The following is a 19667-nucleotide window of genomic DNA, read 5'->3' as shown; positions in this document are numbered from 1 at the left end:
CTCTCCTCCCATAGAGCTGTTTTACTGCCTGTTATGATAGATGAGAACCCTAGCAGTCTATAAGTAAAACAAATCACAAGGAAGGTAGGCGTCTCCACTGGGGAATTATTTTTCACCTCACTCTTGCTGGAGCAAGGATATCTTACCTCAAATGGTTGGTTGGTCTCTTTCTCCCACTACAATACACTATAACAATTACAGAATATAATTATAACAAATATTATAGTAATAATTATGAAAATAGTTTTCTAGATTTTTTCTCTAATTTTTAAAAATCCTTCTCTAATAATTTCCCCTCTTTTTTAAATTGTCAGATCATTTTCTTGTAACTTTTACTAATTTCTTGCTAATGTTAGGGTCATTTCCTGTGGCTCCTTACCTATTTTTCTACGTTTTCGAAAAAAGAAAAATCAAGTCAATTTGATCAGGTCTCAAAGAGTGAAATGTTTGTGAAAGGAGTTTCTGATGTCAACTCAGGCGTCAAAGGGTTAAAAATCATGCCGTACAAATGTCAAACACATCTTTTCTCATTTGTGTTATACAGTCAAACATAAACCTTCTACTCCACTTCATTGGTCTACTATTTCATTCAAGTCAAACCTGTAGACAGGTAGTGACACTGTAACAGCAACAAAAATGAAAACAGGAATGTCCGCTCCAAAGTCCAATTTAGTAAAGCAGTGAAAGTGCTGCACTGTGCCTGCTAGATGGAGCTGGAGTCACTCTGATCACTGTCGCTGTGATGCAGAAACAGTGGAATCAACAAAGTGTGATGATTGAGATTGTGCTGCAGAAATAAGACTTGAAGTCGAAGGAAAACACTGATTTTTAGTTTTCTGTTTTAGATCTCTTAGGAATGAAAATACAGAAAAATTAAGCAAGGTTTTGATTAAGCAAGATGCTGAAGTCTATCAGATGTGCTCTGAATTACTGATGATGTCTTATGCTTCCCAGAAAATAAGAGACAAAACAGGTTTGGAAGCTTACATTTTACTTAACATTGCTCTTTGACTTTGCTCTTTGATATGTGGTTGTTCAAGCAGTTCTGCATGACAAAAACAACAACAAAAAACTTTGCAATTTTTTCTGAGACTTGGCAACAGAGCATGCTTGAGGAGAATTTTATTTCAAACAACAGAATAGTGAGAATCTACACAGCAGCCTTCCACAGCCTGCTCAAGGAGCATAAGGAAATGGGCATGATTGAGTCAGAAGAATTCTATGCCTCACTGAATATGTGGACAATTGTGGATAGAGTAGAGACAATTGCCCATCAATTTCGTAAAAACTAGAATTTATCCACTGACAAAGTGATAAGTCCACCAGTTTATCCAAAGAGAAAATTGTATTTACAGAATTTTTTCCTCAGTGTACTTGTATATTTTATCTTGCCTAGAATATGCTTACTTTGCACAACAACAAAACATGCTTTCAAAACAAAGTGATTTATGATTCTTCAAATTTAGTTGTAAGGCAGCACATGGATGTTGTTCCTCCAGGTGAGGGTGTCCCCTGTCTCTCATCCACCTGAGTGAGGAGCTTCTGTGTCCTCTAGCTTGATCTGGTGTTAAAGAACCTGCACAGAATTCACAGGCTTCTGCTGCTGAAGGCTCTTTCCAGTGGGCAGTGGAGTACTAGCCTGTGTCCATTTAACAACCCTCATTTACTGCCTCAATCACTTTCCATATCTAGACTCTATATGCACTAAGGTATTGGGCCACACCTCTTAATCAATGAACTGACTAATAATCAACTGACTTTCAGTGTGGTACTGTAATAGTAATGTAATAGGATGCCACTGTTGCAACAAGTCAGTGCATGAAATTTCTTCCCTCCTCAATATTCCACAATCAACTGTAAGTAGTATTATTGCAAAGTGGAAGCATTTAGGAACCACAGCAACTCAGCTTTACAAAGATAACTTTTCATTCTGTTGATGCGTTTGACAGTATACAAAGTAGTTTTGAGAGGGGTTCTACTCCCCCAAAACTATCTCTTACCCCACACCATGCCCAAGAAAAAAAATCCTCAAAAGGCCTCCCGGGCATAGCTGCATAGCACTCTACATGGGGCAGCTTGACTAGTCCCCTCCCACCCAGCGCCACCTCCCTTCGATGACCTCCAGCCAGATTGGCTGAAGGGAACCAGCAAAACAACAAATAGTAGCAAGCTAGCTCTGGCCAAACAGCTCACGTCACAACATCCCTGGAGTTGATGAGGACGTTCAACAATGATATAGAAAATCTCAAAGAGGAGCTCCACAGCGCCAAACAACAGGTTTGCAGAGTACGAAACCTGGAAAGACTCTCCGCCAGGAAAATGTGCTCCAGCAAAGACAAAGAGAAGCGCTCCAAGAAGCACTTCTTAAAGAAAGGGCCAGAAACAGCCAGATGGAAGCCATGAGCCTCAAGGTCACTGACACAGAAAAGCACTCCGCCAAACCATAGAGCACCACCAGGGGAGATGTCCTCCAGCACCAGAGAGGCCACCATTAAGCTCCAAGCGATGATGTCAGGAAGGGATTCTCTCCGAGAGTAATATGATGCTTAATGAGAAAATGATGGTGCTGAAAATCTGATAGAGAAAGAGAGGGCCATGCTAAAGTCCTCAGAAATGAAAAGGATATTAAGAAAAGAACTGGTGGAAAAGGATCTGGAAATCCAGAATCTTACAAGCAAGGTGAATGCAGAGATTGAGCAGAAGGAGGCTCTTGGCCTTGAGAAGACAGCTCTTCGCCAAGAGATGGAAGCTCACCATCAAATTGGAGACTTGTGAAACTGAAAGGTTGGCTCTTCGCCATCAGATGGAAGGTCAAAACAAAGAACTGGTAAGCAGAAAGCTTGCTGGCTGACAAGAGTCATGAGGTCTGGGACAAACAAAAAGAAAAAAAAAACAAAAAAACAAGATTAAAGACAAAGGAGTTCATTTCCAACAGTGACTCCCTACACCCCACTCCCCTCCACTACACTCTTTTGCAAAAGGGTCACCATTTCATTTGTCTTCCATAAAAATTATCACCTCTAAAATAATGCACTTCATACTAGTCTTATTCAGGTCCTCTTAAGGGTTAGGGTCAGGGTTCATTTTTGTGGGTTAGGGTGACTTCTGAATTGTTGATTTCTTTTGAGATTTCTAAGTGGCCCTAAAGCCAGCATCATATGCGTGGCTTTCAGTGCTGGAATATAACTCACTACTACATTTCAGAGGGAAAAGAAGTAAGGTAGGTGTTACTGCATTCAGGTCAGTGTCAACATGTGGGTTTTGTTTGATGTGACACGTGCTCACTGTCCTCTGAATGTCGTCTTGTATTCTCAGGCTTTGAGACAGAATTTGATTTGGGGGCCCCTCAATGTTGCCAATACTATTGATTACAGTATTGTCAATGCTTGATCATTGACACACCTATTGTAAATATAACATACCTATTATCAATTTTATTAGTTGTACCTGTGTTGCTTGCTATCTGGCATGTTTTCACTCTTCTATGGCTTTTAATCTTAAAAGGTAGCAAACTCGCAAGAGAGGTCTGGTGTTCATTTGCATTATAATATTCAAAGTTATACAGTAAGAGGCATACTGAATGTGCTGTATTAAAAAGTAATAAAATAAACAAGCAGACAATGCATGTACTGTAAACAATTAACCACTTTTATTTCTTTTGGTTTACAAATTTGTGACATCAACAGTGCAAAGGAACCATTAACTATTAAAATCAAATTCCTTAGATAAACAGTTCCTCTCTCAGCAGGTTCATACTTAAATAATAAAAAATAAAAATAAAAAAAATAGGGGAAAAAAACTATATTAAATAAATAATTAATTAATGACATAAAAGTTGTAGTAAGATAACAATAACAGTTCAAGGATAAAATGTAAAGATGATAATTCATTTGAAAACTAGATGTGCAAAGGTTCAGAAAAAAATGAGGGTTAAAAAATCCATTAGCACCCACATGAGCTGAGGTTGAAACAGTCCAGAAGGGACAGGAGGATCGGGATGCAGGGCTGCAAAGTGCTGCTTGCCTGCAGAGGAGGGTGGACTTCAGATAAGAAACGAAACAAAAACAGCTCGCCATGTTAGATGTAACAATCTCAAACCACAGATGTGTGTTCCTTGTTTCTTACATACTGTATCTACAAACCTTCCCTGAATCCTCTCAAATGACAAACTGTTTCATCACATACAATCAAAAATAACCACATGACTGAAATTAGCTGAGAAGAAATAGAGTCATGTTTTTCTTCATACATGTACATTCTGTCATGCAAATCCAACTGGACATAACTGATATTTACATGTATAATTTGGTCAAAATATGCATAAGTATTTCAAAAGTCAAACATCACGATATAGGCAGGTTGCAGCTCTGGGATGTAGCTGCAGTCCTTCGTCTCCTCCAGGTCCTTGACTTGTTATTGTAGGACCGTCCACACCTTGGAGAGGAAATGCAGAGAAGGGCCAAGTCAGTGTGTTTGTAGCTCCAGCTGGACGAAGCAGGACATTTAGTGTACAACAGCACCGTGAGGCTGAAACACCTGAAATCCCAGGTTAGCTTATGTGCTAAATGCAAACTAAAGATAGTGGCGTTATAACAGGTTTTGTCCTAAAAACTCTTAAGTAAAAAGACATGCTCTGACATAATTTTTTTCTGTGCAGCACTCAAAGTTTGCATTTAACATCACACACACAACAGTAACATTAGCATGCTTAGCTTAGCTATCCTGAATCAGAGACATCGCAGACAAAGGACAGCTAGACAGCTAAATTCCTCTGTCAAACTGGACAATTTGGTTTATGAACAAAAAACAGCGAGTCGACAACTTCGCCAACACAGCTAAACATCAAGCAGCTCAGAATAGCAGCACGCTAGGTTAGTGTGGCATGCTTCTTGGTGTCTGGCTGTGTTGGCAAAGTTGTCAAGTTGCTAGTTTACTCCAGTCTGGTCCTTGCTCTTGTCTCTCTCTTTCTTTTTATCTTATTTGTTCCTATGTCAACGTTTTCTTCGGTTTCTGGGGCTATAATTGATTTCTGTACTGAGGACAGTTAGCGAGCAAGCTGACACAGTTGCTGCAGTGGTGACGTGGTGCCGTAAAGCGATATGTCCTGTTGGCGACCCGCTCCGCCAGACTGAGACACCTTGCTGTTCATTACCTATGTCAGTGTAGCGTTAATAGTATGTGGAGCATTATTTTAAGGCAAAAATGTTACACAGTGTTGCTTTAGCATTAAAATGGCGTTTTAGTAAAATTATGTATTTACCATGAAGATATCATATCATCAAAAACTTCAAGCACATTTCAAGTGCCCGTGGGGCCCCCTAGCGGCCGCCGGGCCCGGGGCAGGCCATGCCGCGGGCCGGCTCTGTGCTGTGCGCAGCTGGGAAGAGTGCCAAAACAAGTAAAAATACAGAAATTAGAATTTAATCCCCATCCAAAACATGCCAAAGCCAGAGACAGATTAAAGGCTGCTTCCGAAAAATAATATTTCAGGAGGTGGACAATGATCCCATTTATACCATGAGCTGTTTTTTTTTTTTTCCTCTTTTTAAAAGTTGGGACTTTTTCTTCGACTTGATTCTTTTGTTTTTGTACGGTATCGTTTTACGCAGTAGCCACGCCACTGCAGACCTGCTCTTGCCAGACATAATTTAAGGTGAAATGGTGAGTCACGATGAAAAGTTATACTGTTCTCACAGTTTTATTGCTCAGAAGAAGAAACAGCGCAGTTATCAATTAACACGAGATAGGATTAGATGAAACGCTAATGATTCCAGGGGTGATCATTGCCACGGCAACAGAGAATACAAATTACAGAAAAGAATAACAGAATATAAATATGGATTGAGCAAAGGGAGTGTACATTATATAAACAAACGGTATCATTGCAGGGGTAGAACGTATTAAATAGAACTGTATGGATGAAAGTATAAAAATTATAGATTACTGCACAGCGAGTGAGAGCAAAATAGCAAAAACGCAATAGAAGTTAATGGGGCAATTTAATATGATATGAAACATGCATATTATGAAAGAATTGAAAAGAACTGAAATAATTGTTGGAAAAGTATCAAGTTTGATACAGCAGATGAGGACGAAACTTTTCATTGGGAACTCGAAAAAGACACTTTCTATGGAGAACAAGTAAAACTCTCTCAAATGACATATAGGTAATTGTATTGCCAAAACAGACATCACATACAGAAACCAGTACATATTCATATCCAGAATCACAGAATGTACAGGTGTAATAAATAAATAAATAAAATATCAAAAAAAAAAAACAAAAAAAACAAATTATTACAATGTATGTAGCTGCATTGTATGTGATGTTGCATGTAAACATGTAAACAAGCAGGACAAGATATCAGTGCATATACCAAATATATACATATTGATATACATTGGCATACACAAGAAATCAGTACACATAGTCTCTCTCTCTCTCTCTCTCTCTCTCTCTCTCTCTCTCTCTCTCTCTCTCTCTCTCTCTCTCTCTCTCTCTCTCTCTCTCTTTCTCTCTCTACCTCTGTCAGGAGAGCTGTGCATGTGAATGAGTGGACACCATAGAAATAGATATTAAATTCAGTTTCCATGGTGGGCATGGTGCTGTACAGACTACAGACTGTGTGCACTGAAGGGCAACACCCCCCTCTGCTGTCTGCAGGCGGCTGGGTTTGATCAAACAACTCTCATCTCTGTCACTTCGTATGTTTCATTTCACACCAGCTATTTGTCACAAGATGAATATCAAAGTTAACAACTAATTATGGAGTAAACTTTAAAATCTCCAATTTTTAAACCCATTGAGTGTAACTGTACTAGTCTGCTATCGCTAGATGGCGTTAATGTATCACTAATGAACAGGTGACAGGTTCTGTTGCTATGGTGATGACGCTGGTAAAGCCCTATACTCGGTCGCGTCTCCGCCAACATTATACTTCAGCATTTAAGAAACTTTATCCACATTTACAGTGACTTGCGGTGAGAGTATATTTTTTATTATCGCATTTTGTCCTTGGTCCTCGTGGTTGAATTATGATGTTTTTTTAATACCTTGGATTTTATTGCGTTATTGAGACTTTCTCTCTGATTTCCCATGATGCATCGCTTTATTTTGTCTAGTAGCTCAGGGAGATGAGAAGAAACTGACACAGCCGCCCTCCGCTCTCTCAGCCGACCGAGAAGAAGCTACTGACAGCATCACCAACATGCCAGGCAAGGCGGAACGGACTTAGCCGCTGTGGCTAGCCTCCTCAACAACAATTTACTAACCGTTTACAAAACAGTCGACGGCCGTGTGTTTTTTTTTTAGCTGGAAGGTACGTTGGGCATCGCACACGGTAAGGTGCTATTGTAGTCTTGTTAGCTAGTCCGCTAGCTAACCTGCTAACGTCAGTTGCTCCAGTATGCACTTGTCCTGTATGCAGAGAGCCTCACAAATGTCAAATGTCAGTTAAAAAAAAAAAATCCGTCAAATTACTGTCGCTTTGCTTATTTGCCTATGTACATGCTGGACACACCATGACATCCAGTCTTTTGGGTATTTAAATGCCACTCTCCAGTTCGGCTCACAAACAATGCACCTAACAATATTTATTTCTCTAAAAATTTAACTTTTGTAATGGCTTCTCCTGTATTTGACGCCTCCTCCCTACATGATATAGATAGCTAATAACGTTAGTGTGTAGGGAAGCAGCTGGCAATGTAAACCCGTTGTAATTTTTTACTATTTAGGTACTGTACTGCTTGGTGGATAACACATAAGCCGAATTTACCAGAGTAGTTTCGCAGCGGCAAAACGGTCTAAATTTTGAATACCATTTTCTGATAAGCAAAGATTCACTAAACTACTAGTCTGTTAAAGGGAGTTCAAAGTGACGTTTTCTCCATTCAGTGAAAGGTACATATCGGGGCTAGCTTGTTTGCAGCCTCTGACATTGAAGAGCTCATCCCCCTCCAGCAACAGCAACACATAGCGTTAGCTTCTAGGTTAGCCTCTGCGATGGCCATACGCAGTCTAGTGATGGTATTTCTTCACCAAGGCATAACACAACAAGGGAAGTGGCCTTTTTGATAACGGTAACCCTTTAACACAGTTAAGGATGACGTTATATAAAGCACTGCTCGCTAGGCCCTTGTTTACGACCGCAAACATTTACTGTAAATAATGATAAAGAAGGTCATGTCCTGAATGATCTCGCCGGCTGGATCTTGACAGTAACGTTTGTATGAAGTGATCTTGCCTCCAGCAGCATCTGCCTGTGCCAGCGATGGTTTAATGTGAAAAGTGGATAAGGGGTGCTGTCCGCAATGCAGGTGCTGAAATTGAAAGTGCCTTGGAAAGTATCAAACCTCTCTGCCGCTATACAGCTCTCTGTCTTGGCGTAAGTGTAGTCAGTCTCTACGAGGATTGTTTTGGTTTTTCTTTTAGGGCTGTTTATCTGAGTTTAACAATCATTATCATCATATTACACGTTGAGAGAGTAGCACTTCCTGAACTATAGGCCAGTTGTTGGTTCATTATTGCAGTTTGCAGACATGAGTACATAAGACTTTAAAGCATCTTGCCCCAAGGGACTAGCAACAACATTTGTGAAGAAATGCAACAAAGCCTGTAGTTCTTTTATTCAAATCCAAAGATGAACTTTGTGCAATTTCTTTGTGAAGAGCCCATTTATTTTCTTTTATAATAGGAGGGGCATTGACTCCTAATCTCTTGTTGTGGCTGGCTGAGGATGCTAGCTAGTGTGTCACGCTGCTGCAGTTCATTGATTATTTATGTTCTCTGTGTGGGGAAATGCTGGTTTGTGTATTGGGAAAAGGAAGAAACAGAAAGCATGTGGAGGCTTAGGAAAAGTAGAAGGATGCATCACTAAGCTAGAGTATATCTTAAGAATCAGACCAACACATTTGCATTAGTTGTCTCTTAAAGGCAACGGTAATTTTTATTGTTTCATTGGAGTACTGGATTGTACTCTTGTACCATTATCAGCTCCATGCCATGGCATGAGCCATGTGATGTTGACTGGGGTCATTTCTTTGTTAATGGAAAGCTTTCTAAGCTATTCTAGGAAAGGGTTGAGAGAGATATGCTTGTCATGCAGGGTTTACCGCCAGGACTTCAGATTACTCATCAATTATAGATTATCTCTCCAGCCTTTATGACACACCACCAGCTGAGTCCATGATTACCCGCCTGTGTTTAGATCATCATATGGTGTCCTTTACCTTTGTAGACAATGCGAACATTTAACATAGATAACTGCTCAAACTAGGGAGCATATCCAGAGAGGTGGCATGGGATATATTATTTATGTTAGTGAGCTGATGATGTAAGAGTGAGAAGCTCCGGGATGTTTTATTGAAGCACACTAATGTATGCAGGGGAGGCTTTTTCTGCACTCAGGAAGGGTGGCGCAGGGATCAATGTGCTCTCAACTCTCAGCCCAGTACAGTTGTCTGGGAGAGGGGTGGAGACAATGGAACTGAGTGATGGTCTCTCTCTCTCCCTCTCTCTCCCTCTGGCGTGGCTCTGGAGACAAGAGGAGGGGAGGAAAAAGGGGCGAGGCAAGAGAGAAGGGCGCCTGCTGGAGAATGGCTCTCTACATGCCACACCCTGTCACTGCGATGTCTTATCAGTGTGTTTTTCATTACCATCACATGCTATGGCCACTGAAACAGAATTTTCCTCCAGCTCACTGTTTGCATGGGCTATGTTTCTGTCATCTCTTAGTTTAAAAGGAGGTACTATAAAATAGAATATCTTAACATTAAGAGTTTAATTCAAAATGATAGTCAAAATTGTTATCATCTTTTCTAATTTGCCATTTGAATGCCAATGTAATAATTGAATTTTATTTTCTCAATTTAACTTTAATTTGTTGCTAAATTGTAGTATTATCTCAGAGAACTGTCTTTTTTAAAGGCCCAGACTGCCCACTGTCTGATACTAAATCAATATCTTGACATCAGCAATTGTTTGCCAATTAGAGTTAGCCATAAAGGAGTGGGCCTATTTATGGCCCTTGTGCCTCTCTCTGCAAAAACCTTGCATTTAACATTGATCAAGCGTGATTAATGATGAGAACCTACATCACTACCCTGCATACTAATGAGGGTGCATCTTGACTTTTTCTTCAGCACGTTTATCATTCCTTTTATCAAGGGATAAGATTACAATTTTAACACTTTTGATTGGTCACTTGAAGTGGCAAATGGCCTCCAGTAAGGACAGATTTGATGGTATTATCTAATAGTGATTATTCCAGTCTGTCATCTAAAGCAGATTATCTTGGCCAGTTTAACTCGCAGACACAGCAAAGCTGGAGCACATCCCAAACCCAAATGTTTATGGGTGAAAGGATGAAAATTAATGGCCTGCTTTCCAGATGGGATGGGTTTTGTTTATATTCTCTGTTTCTCTCTCACACTTCTCAGTGTTTCTCTCTCTCCCTCTGTGTCATCTGTATTTGCAGGTTGCACAGGCTGGTGTGTGTCTGAGCATTGTTAACCATGGCATCAGCCAATGTTACCCTGGAGAATCAGTTGCACAGTGCCCAGAAAAACCTGCTGTTCCTCCAGCAGGACCATGCCAACACGCTGAAAGGGCTCCATGCAGAGATCCGTAGATTACAGCAGCATTGCACAGGTGAACACGCCCCCAAGTAGCTTCCTCCCCATCTCTTCATGCTGTTGTAGAGAACTGGCATGTGAAAGAAATGTCCAAGAGGATATCTCATGAAAGCACATGAAAACATCAGAGCGCTGTGCTGTCACATTAAAGTGACATCAAGAATCTTTCAACTGTAGGATTCCTCTCTGTTCAGTCAGCAGTCGTACACCTATGCAACAAAAATTACTACCTCTGCGAGAGAAAACATGGCATCAAGTCCGCAACACATTTTGCTAAAATTCTGTTTTCAAACACAAAGATATCTAACCCTTGCATGCAGAATTCATGTTGTTATTATGATAAAGTATACTAAAATGTTCGTAACACCACAGCCGACCCGTGAGCCAACCCTGCAACAAAAACTGAGAAAGATTTGCAACCAAAGACAGAATTAATCCCAAACTGTGTTGCCACTTATAATTACAGTGGAAATTTCTCAGATGATCCACAGATTGGATGTTTTCAGAGGTGGGGCCATAGCCAGATGGTGTGTTGTTACAGTGGCACTTTTTAGGGAGAATATTATGGGTTTTGGGTAATGCACTTAACCATTAGTGGCTTACACCCTGCTCTGTAATGATGGAAGAGAGCAGAAAAATGATTGATCTTTCCCAGCAGTAATGCTCTACGGCACAGTTAGGATGGCTATCCAGCTCTAAGAAATGCGTAATGCTCTATGCTCTAACCCTGATTTTCTCTATCCTTGGCTAACCTATTACTGAGCTGACCTGGAACTCTTACTAATCTTGTTTAGAGAGTAGCCCGCCAGATGGAAGGACCAACACTGACTCTGTTTCCCCCAAACAAGCAGTGCCACTTGCTAGGCTGTGTGAGGAGAATGTTGTTTTATAGGCAAGCACCTGTCATACCCTCGTGTGACCCTCTCCTCTTTTCACAGACCTGACATATGAGCTGACTGTGAGAAGCTCTGATCCCTCAGGTAAGACCGTCACAGGCCTGTTTTGCAACACACTCACACATCAGTTTTACCACTAACATTCACAGTCTAGAAATGATTAGCCAATAACAGCATTATGTATAACATGTATAAAGAGAACAGAAATTTAATTACTGCTCTTTACTCTGGTTCTGTCGGTGCGCAATTCCTGAGTGTGGTTTCATCTGGAAATCACTGCTGTATAATTGTCATGTAAAGTGTTTCTTGTAATAGAGAGATGTAACAATTTAGACAGCATGATTTTATGCTCCAGTACTGATATGAAAGCTTTTCAGTGAGGTAAATTTGTCTGGATTGATAGAGATATGCTTCAGTTGCCTCAACAAACTCTTTAATTGTGACATTTCTTGATACTTTTTAATGATTTGATTTTGATTTATTTATTTGCGGAGGAACAACGCAAGTTAATGAACAAGCACCATATTTGATTACAAGAGTACAAAAATAGTGTTGGAAACAAGCCAGGTTGTAGCCAGAGGCTAATTTCCACCTGTAGTCCCTGGTAAGATGTTCCCTGAAAGTAAAAAAGTACAAAAGCTAAAAACATAGTCCTGTGACAGGTAACATGACACATCTCACAAGTTACAATAGGGCCTACGCTGATACAGTACAATACAATACAATACAAAACAATACAGCAGTATGAGACAAATATGACATTTAACCTATAGAGCCTATCAGTAACTATAATAAGGAGGCCTATACTATCAGCCTTAAAACTAAGTTAAAAGTACACCACATAAGTTAAGAAGTGTGCACACATCTGATTGGATAGAAGCCATTCTTTTAGATGCAGTTTGAACATATTGAACGTTGGGCATTCTCTAATTTCACTTGGAAGACCATTCCAGAAGTTGCCTCCCTTGACCGAGAGCACAGATTGACCGGTGACTGTGCAGTGATAGGGAATTACACAGTCCCCTCTAGTCCATATAGTAACAACTAAGAATATGGTTTTGTCTTGTTTTATACATCCAGATAAAGATAGTGAAAGTGCACAAGAACAGTCCAAACCTTAAAACTGTCAAGGTTCTAAAAGTTTCTTCAGAAACAGAGGGCTGTGTTGGTGCCCAGGACTGTGAGCTGAGTGCCCTAGCTGTATCCTGGTAACACAGTCCCACCCAGGAAGTATTGTGGGACGCCCTGCTGTTCAGAGGATTGTCATCCTCTTTCAGCCCCTACCACTCATTGCCATTTGCTAACACTACCCCCCCCCCCCCCCCCCCCCCCCCCCGTAACCATGGCCATGAACCGCAGCCACAACACTGGTGTGCTTCAGCTCCAGCCCCCACTGTCCATGGCTGGCTTTTAAGCACCTATACACAGGACTGGCCCCTGACAAGTGTATAGTCAACTAGAGACAGACAAAAGAGCAAAAGACAATGGACAGAAAACTCGAAAGGTTGTCTGTATAGTTTTAACTTAATCATAGGTTACATCCTTTATATAATGAAACATGTCATGTCTCAAGAGGACCGCAGTAGGATGAAGGCTGTGCTTTAAGCATGCCTTTAAACAGGCTCTGGGTGGCCGAGGTCTTAGCAATATTGTTAGGACTATCAGGTTAGTGTGGGACAACTCAGAGATTGCAGTGCAGGAAATGAGATTATGTGTCACAGCGCTAATGCACAGACTGCAACCTGCTTAGTGTAGGAGGGCTGAGCTGGGGTGAGTCCCCCTCCAACACACACGCAAACACAGTTAGGACAAAAGCAATAATCATCTGGCCCGGACACTTACTTGACAGGAGACTGTAGTTCTGTTGACCAGACAAGCTTAGCACAGTTTATACCAGCAGGACTCACAACAGCAGAAAAACAGCCCTAAGACTGAAAACATAGTCACTGATCACATGAATTAATCCATTTCTCTTTACACTGTGATATGCATGGTTGTGTGTTGTTCTGGGGTTTGGGCACATATTCAGAGTGGCTGTATAGGCTGCAAGTGGGTAGGGTGGGGCGGATTGGGGGCAGTATTAAGCAAGCAGTGATGAAGGTCAGAGAAGAGCTGCGCCCTTGCCGTCTACCAGAACTGTAATATGAAACCGGAGCTCTCTGCCCACTGCAGACGAGTCTCCATAGGATCACAGCCTCTCTCTCTCCCCCATTAACATCAGTGACAGACTCTGTCCATGGTCAGTGTCTGCACTTAATGTACTAATGGCCTGCTGGTCTGTTTTAGGGATAATGTGTGTGTCGGTGTCCTGCAACTTTTCCCATTGTTTGTGGGTGTGTATTTCACGGTGCATGTTTTTGTGTGTTTACACACACACTTCTATGTGTGTTCTAGGGCTGAACAGTTAATCAAAATATTATCAAAATTGCAAATATTGCCAAGTGCAATATCCAAATTGCAGGAGTTGCCATTTTTAGGGCAAAATCCTATTATAAATTAAGTGGGAAAATAACATTAGAAATGAAGTATTATAGTGTTATAGAGATGCCCTGGCCCAGGGCTCGGGTCTGATTGGTACAGAACCCCAGCCAAAATCACATCATTTTTAGTTATTTTTTTCTCTCTCACTGTTCTCCTCTTTGTGTCCATGTCATTGCTTTTGTTTTAACTATTTGTATATTTGTGCAGACAGCAGTGAGGCACGGTGCAGAGAGCTGCAAAGGAGGTGCGAGGAGCTGGAAGCCCAGCTAAAGAAGAAGGAGGAGGAGAACACTGAGCTGTTGAGGGACCTCGGAGCAGAAGAACGCCATGATCTCTGTCCTGGAAATACCATCAAGGAGAGGGAGAAAAAGTACCTGGAGGAGCTCAAGATGAAGGCCACAAGCTGCAGTTCTGTCCGGGGAGCTAGAGCAGAGCGAGCGAGCACCATCGCTTACCTCACCTCACAGCTTCACGCCACCAAGAATAAGCTGCTGGCTGGCATCTCCTCTGAGGCCAGCCCCAACGTCAGCCCCGTCACCTCCTACAAGCCCACCCTCCACCGTCCAGGACAGGCAGCCTGAGACGCCGCGTCGCCGCATGAAGAAAAGCCTCTCCCAGCCTCTTCACCCGGAATTGACAGAGGTGTACCGGCTTGGGCCAGATGGTAATGCGGCTGGTTCTGCCGGGAGACGGTAGACGCCATGCCTGACCCCACGCCTTTTCTGCAAGCTGGCAGAGAGTCTCCTGAACCACAGTTGATGCGAGAGCGGCCTGCTGCGTTATCCCCCCTATTGCATCTGAGCGACCCCCTATCCCTCCCTTGGGCGGCCTCGTCCAGCCCCCGCCACAGCCCCGCTCGGGGACCGTCAGCACAGGGCTCATGTGGGGCTTGGCACACCGCATCCCCCATGGTACCCCTCCTGTGGCCCCGCCGCAGGCAGAGCTGGAGACGCTGGCAGTGGACCAGGTCAACGGGGGGAAAGTGGTGCGGAAGCGTTCATGAGCTGGACAGGACAGTTTAACCTTGTTTTTGCTCAAACGCACACACAAACACACACATACATATACCCACACATGCATACCCATATGCACACACACATATATACAATACACACAATACACTGCAAGAGCAGGAAGGAGCCTGACCCACTGTGTAGCTGCTTTTATGCACACAGCAATTTAAAAAAGAAAAACACAAAAATAGTACTTTTGTTATGGTACTCCATAATAAACATTTGTTTGTTTGTTTTTTTGGTATAGTAGAGAAGAACTACTATAAAGCATGCCAAATGTTATTGTTTTGATCTACATGTGACGTACTACTGTAAACATCTTGTCTTTTTGCTTTAACTTTCACCTCACTCTGTCTTACACGGTGCATAAAAACAAATTGTCAGCCAAATATCTGCATCAGTGCCTGCTGGATGGTTAAATCATACACATAGCCTATACTGTAGTCATGGCTTCTAGTTAACTCTATATCTGCTCCATCTCCTCAGCAACATAGTCCGGTCATATCAACAAGCTATATTAAGATTTTTGCAGCTGCATACATAGAATAGAATTATTTAACTAATACTCCCTGAATGTCTTTCATCATTCTGTGATATCAGTATAATATATTACTGTAGGAAAGAGCTGCATAATGTGCAATCGTAATTTGCTGGTTCTCAAGGTGAAAGAGCTGTAATATCACCTTGCTTTTGCTGACTGGCAAAAACGGCACTAGTCTATATGTTAAATGCAGTATGAAATGGTGTTGAGTAGGGCGTATTTGTGTGTATGTGTGTGTGTGTGTGTGTGTGTGTGTGAGAGAGTGAGAGTTTAAGTGATATGAAGGAGGCGGGCTGGTGAGAAAATAAGACGTTTTGGCTTAATATCCATTGATGATATTTGTGATATACTGTAAGGGGCATTTTTGAAAACACTGCTGTCACGGACTTTGTGATATTAACTGTTCTTTATAAGCCTGTACATTTGTAATGAATCTTTTTTATTTATTGTTTGTTTAATATAGAACACAAGAACACCTCAGACACCTAAAATAGTAGTTACACCTCAAGTATGAATAAGTATAATCACTTAATGCCCTGCTTTTCATGTTAGATTCACTGGTCCTTGAAGTATATGAATCAATACAATAAAGCAAGCTTTTTGTTTAATTTGTCTTGACTTGAATATGAGCTTGTGGCTATGGTGCAAATATTATAGAGGGATATCAACTGAATTATTTGTAGCTGCTTTGTACTACATGGCTATTCTTCATACAACAACTAAATAATAGATGTTGGTGTGAAAAAAAAACCAAAAACAAAATGGTTCTAACATCAGGTTAAAATCAATACAGATATATTTTAGGTACAACATTTGGTGCAGAAAAAAATCATAAGTCTCTTGTCAGTGTTTAATATGTAGAAAATAATTCATACAGCCTCATAATTAACATGGATGTGACAGCAAAACACGACATTCTCAAAATGTCAAATCCCTTGCCATTTGACAACAAAAAAAAAAAAATATGGATCCAGAAATGAATGTCAGGAGCTATGCATGCACAGCATGCTCTTAGCATGGCCTTAAAACTCATTTTTGCCTTTGCAGATTTAAAATCAAACTTCCCACTGCAGTTTAATAGAATGCATTTATCATGGGCACAATCTTTTTTCTAACCTTGTTTGACCCAGATAGTTTGCTGAGCACAGGTCTCCTACCGGCCTGGAAAGTCTAGCCCACATAACAAATTATTTTTTTTACCATTTCCAAATTTTCAGAGGTTGAGAAATGTCTGGAAAACAAGTTGCATAAGAAATATCCACAATTAGATCCACTGCAGTTTTACTTGCTGTGATACCAGTTTCAGTAAGGAATCATTTTCAGCCATGGTGTGATAAGGCCTTGTTGCTACTGGTATTGGCTATCTACCATTGCTGACAAAAAATAAAGATCTGAAAAATACAATAAAATCCTGTGAGCATATTTGCTTCATGCTCAGATAGACATCTTCCCACGTAGAGTGCATTGTTATTTACTCATTAATGAATGTTCCAAATACCATTTCCATTACAGTGATAACTGATCTAAAAAAAATCTATGATCACCCTGTCTGTGATTATTTTGTAAGGATCTGTCTAGTTTATATGCAAAATGGAAGAAACTACATTCTCTCTGCAGAAGTGATCTTACACTTTGATTTATCGAGCTAAAGGGGTAACAAGGACATCAGTGTTTGGTTTTCCTGATCATTCACTGGAAAGGAAGCTGTCATTATTTAGAAGATAGCAAGATACAATCACGAGTATTGAGGCTATACGGTCAAGTAAGATGACAAATAGTGTAATGAATTACTGGTCCTAAAATGAGGACCTGTTTGTGCACATGGCATTATTCCTATCTGCACTGATAATCACCCCCTTCTCCACCAACATAAAGTATTTCTCCATCTCAGAGTGAATCTGTTAATATTTGCGCTGTTATTAAAGGCAGAGCAAAATGAACAGAATGCAGGACTAATACAAGTTTGGGTGAAGTTTCACCCAAAACGGCCACTAGGTGTCCACCACGGACTGCATATCTTCACTGAGGCCAGCGTAAGAGATGGCCACAGGTAGTACACAGCAAAAAACCGTGTAACATGTCGAGGGAGAAACACAAGTCACCACACCGATTATTTGTCCGCTTAAACTTTAATTAAAATATTGTGAATTAAGATCCAAATACTAATCCTAGACTATAACCAACACAATTTCTTTTCTTTTTTTTTTTTCTTTTTCTCGTTTTCTTGGGGGGAGAATTTGAAAGTGTTATGATTAGAAAACACTTTCACAGTATGCGCACATTATTAACAACAGCAATAAATACATTCTTTCGAGTAACAGGCCTACTTATTGGATGCCTAATTACTAGTTTCAAAGGATGTTTTTGCAGATCATGATGTGGATTCAGTAAAGGTAACTGAAAGTACAGTTTCATGACCTCACTAATCAACCTCCTATTTCCACCTCATTAATCAGAAAGGACTGTATTTTTAAATTAACTTAATGGGACCCACCCAGGAGGGACTGTTGATCATTCACATGCACAAGGCTTCACATGGGCATTCCTCAGTTCTTCCACTGCTCCACTCTGTATCCTAATAAGAACTTTTCCATTCATAAACTGGTATGGTGGGTTATGGATAAACTGTATGAGGCGCACACAGCATTTCAGCACATAGTGGTGCACATGTCATATTTATATTTATCTGTATCTCTACCAAATTGGCCTATAAGCTACATTGCACTGCTGCTCCAGTTCCCAATTGGATATTTCATTTCTCCCCAAAATGGAAATACATAGGCTAAACTGCAGGAATAGATAAGACAACGTGGGCATCAGCAACCCTGATACGGTATAACAGAGTATGAAATCCATTTCCAACATGCGGTAATGAGAGCGATGTGGCAAGTGCAGTGAGGCAACCAGCGGCAGGGCTCCATGGGACCGGACTGGAGCAATGTGCTGCCCTGCCCGGGGGAAATTCGTCACGATCCACACCATCATAGCTGCCAAATTCATTTAGCCCCTCGGCTTGTTTTTGCTTGTTGGTAACGTGTTTTTATTGTGATGATTGATGGCTCTCCGTCCTCTTTTCACTCCAGCGACGCAACATCATTTGTTTTTTCCTGTGTGCGTCAGGTCAGCAAGAGTTAGTCAGACTGACACACGGAAGTGGGACGATTTCAACTTCAAAATCGAAGCGAAACCCCGGTTAGTTAAGAGAAACGTTAATTAATGCCATGTTTCATTTAAATTGAAAGTCGGAAACTCCCAGCTGGCTGGTTGTAATTACAAACTGGGTGGGTTCCAGTCGAGGAAGAAAAGAAACATGGACTTTCAGCTGCCCATATAAAGTAGGTCAGTGGATCTCAAAGTGGGGTCTGGAGACCCTGAGGGCTCCTTGAGGGCTTCCAAGGGGTTTTACAGCCGAATGAGGAATAGTTTAATTTCACAACATGTTAATTCGCTGGAAATGATTATGGTACAGAAAAAAATGTGTACAGGATTATCTTAACATTGTTTTCAATCTCACCACTTGATATGGCATTGACACGTCTGAATACAGAAACCAGAATATCTTTAGTATCAGGGTTATTAGGGTAAAATCATTTAAAATGGGGGGTGTGCATCTTAATGAAAATAAAGTTGGAGTAAAGATAAATATGTAAAAGTCTGACAAATATCTAATAATGTATCAAACTGACCAAATAACATTTTGTCAGTTGACAGTCATTGATTCACTTTATCTCTAGATATAGTGAATATAAATGGGCTTAGAAGTTGCCACATGATACCAGTAGGACTTAGAGATTGATACCCCTGTCTATAGGCAGATGTAGTTCTGTGCTGTTGTTGGCTAGGAACTGACTCTATTATTACTTATTAGTTTTGTATTGAGACAACATCAGCTTGATTGTAGCTGATTTGGTAATAGGTAATGTTGCATAAGCCAGTGGAGCTCAGAAACAGCCAGGGTCCTTGAAGGGCTTCCAAAGGTCCTCAGCAAAATGAGGAATAATTTAATACACTATAATTTAATTCACTGGAGGTTGTTACCATGCTGCAAGAATGTATGAAGGATTATTTTAATGTATGTTTTGATCTCACCACTATGAGTCTATT

The 19667-nt window shown here is 40.9% G+C and overlaps 1 protein-coding gene and 1 pseudogene across 2 annotated transcripts in view; both read left to right on the top strand.

The window, feature by feature from the left end:
- Window positions 1–19667, top strand: part of dtx1 (deltex 1, E3 ubiquitin ligase) — an 88197-nt gene that overhangs the window by 22497 nt on the left and 46033 nt on the right. The gene's annotated exons all lie outside the window — the stretch shown is intronic.
- On the top strand, window positions 7173–15012 carry LOC115365634 (coiled-coil domain-containing protein 92-like; annotated as a pseudogene).

This window comes from Myripristis murdjan, chromosome 9 (assembly GCF_902150065.1).
Source record: "Myripristis murdjan chromosome 9, fMyrMur1.1, whole genome shotgun sequence".
NCBI lineage: Eukaryota > Metazoa > Chordata > Actinopteri > Holocentriformes > Holocentridae > Myripristis > Myripristis murdjan.
The sequence above is the reverse complement of the archived record's forward strand: the minus strand, read 5'-3'. Positions and strand labels throughout refer to the sequence as shown.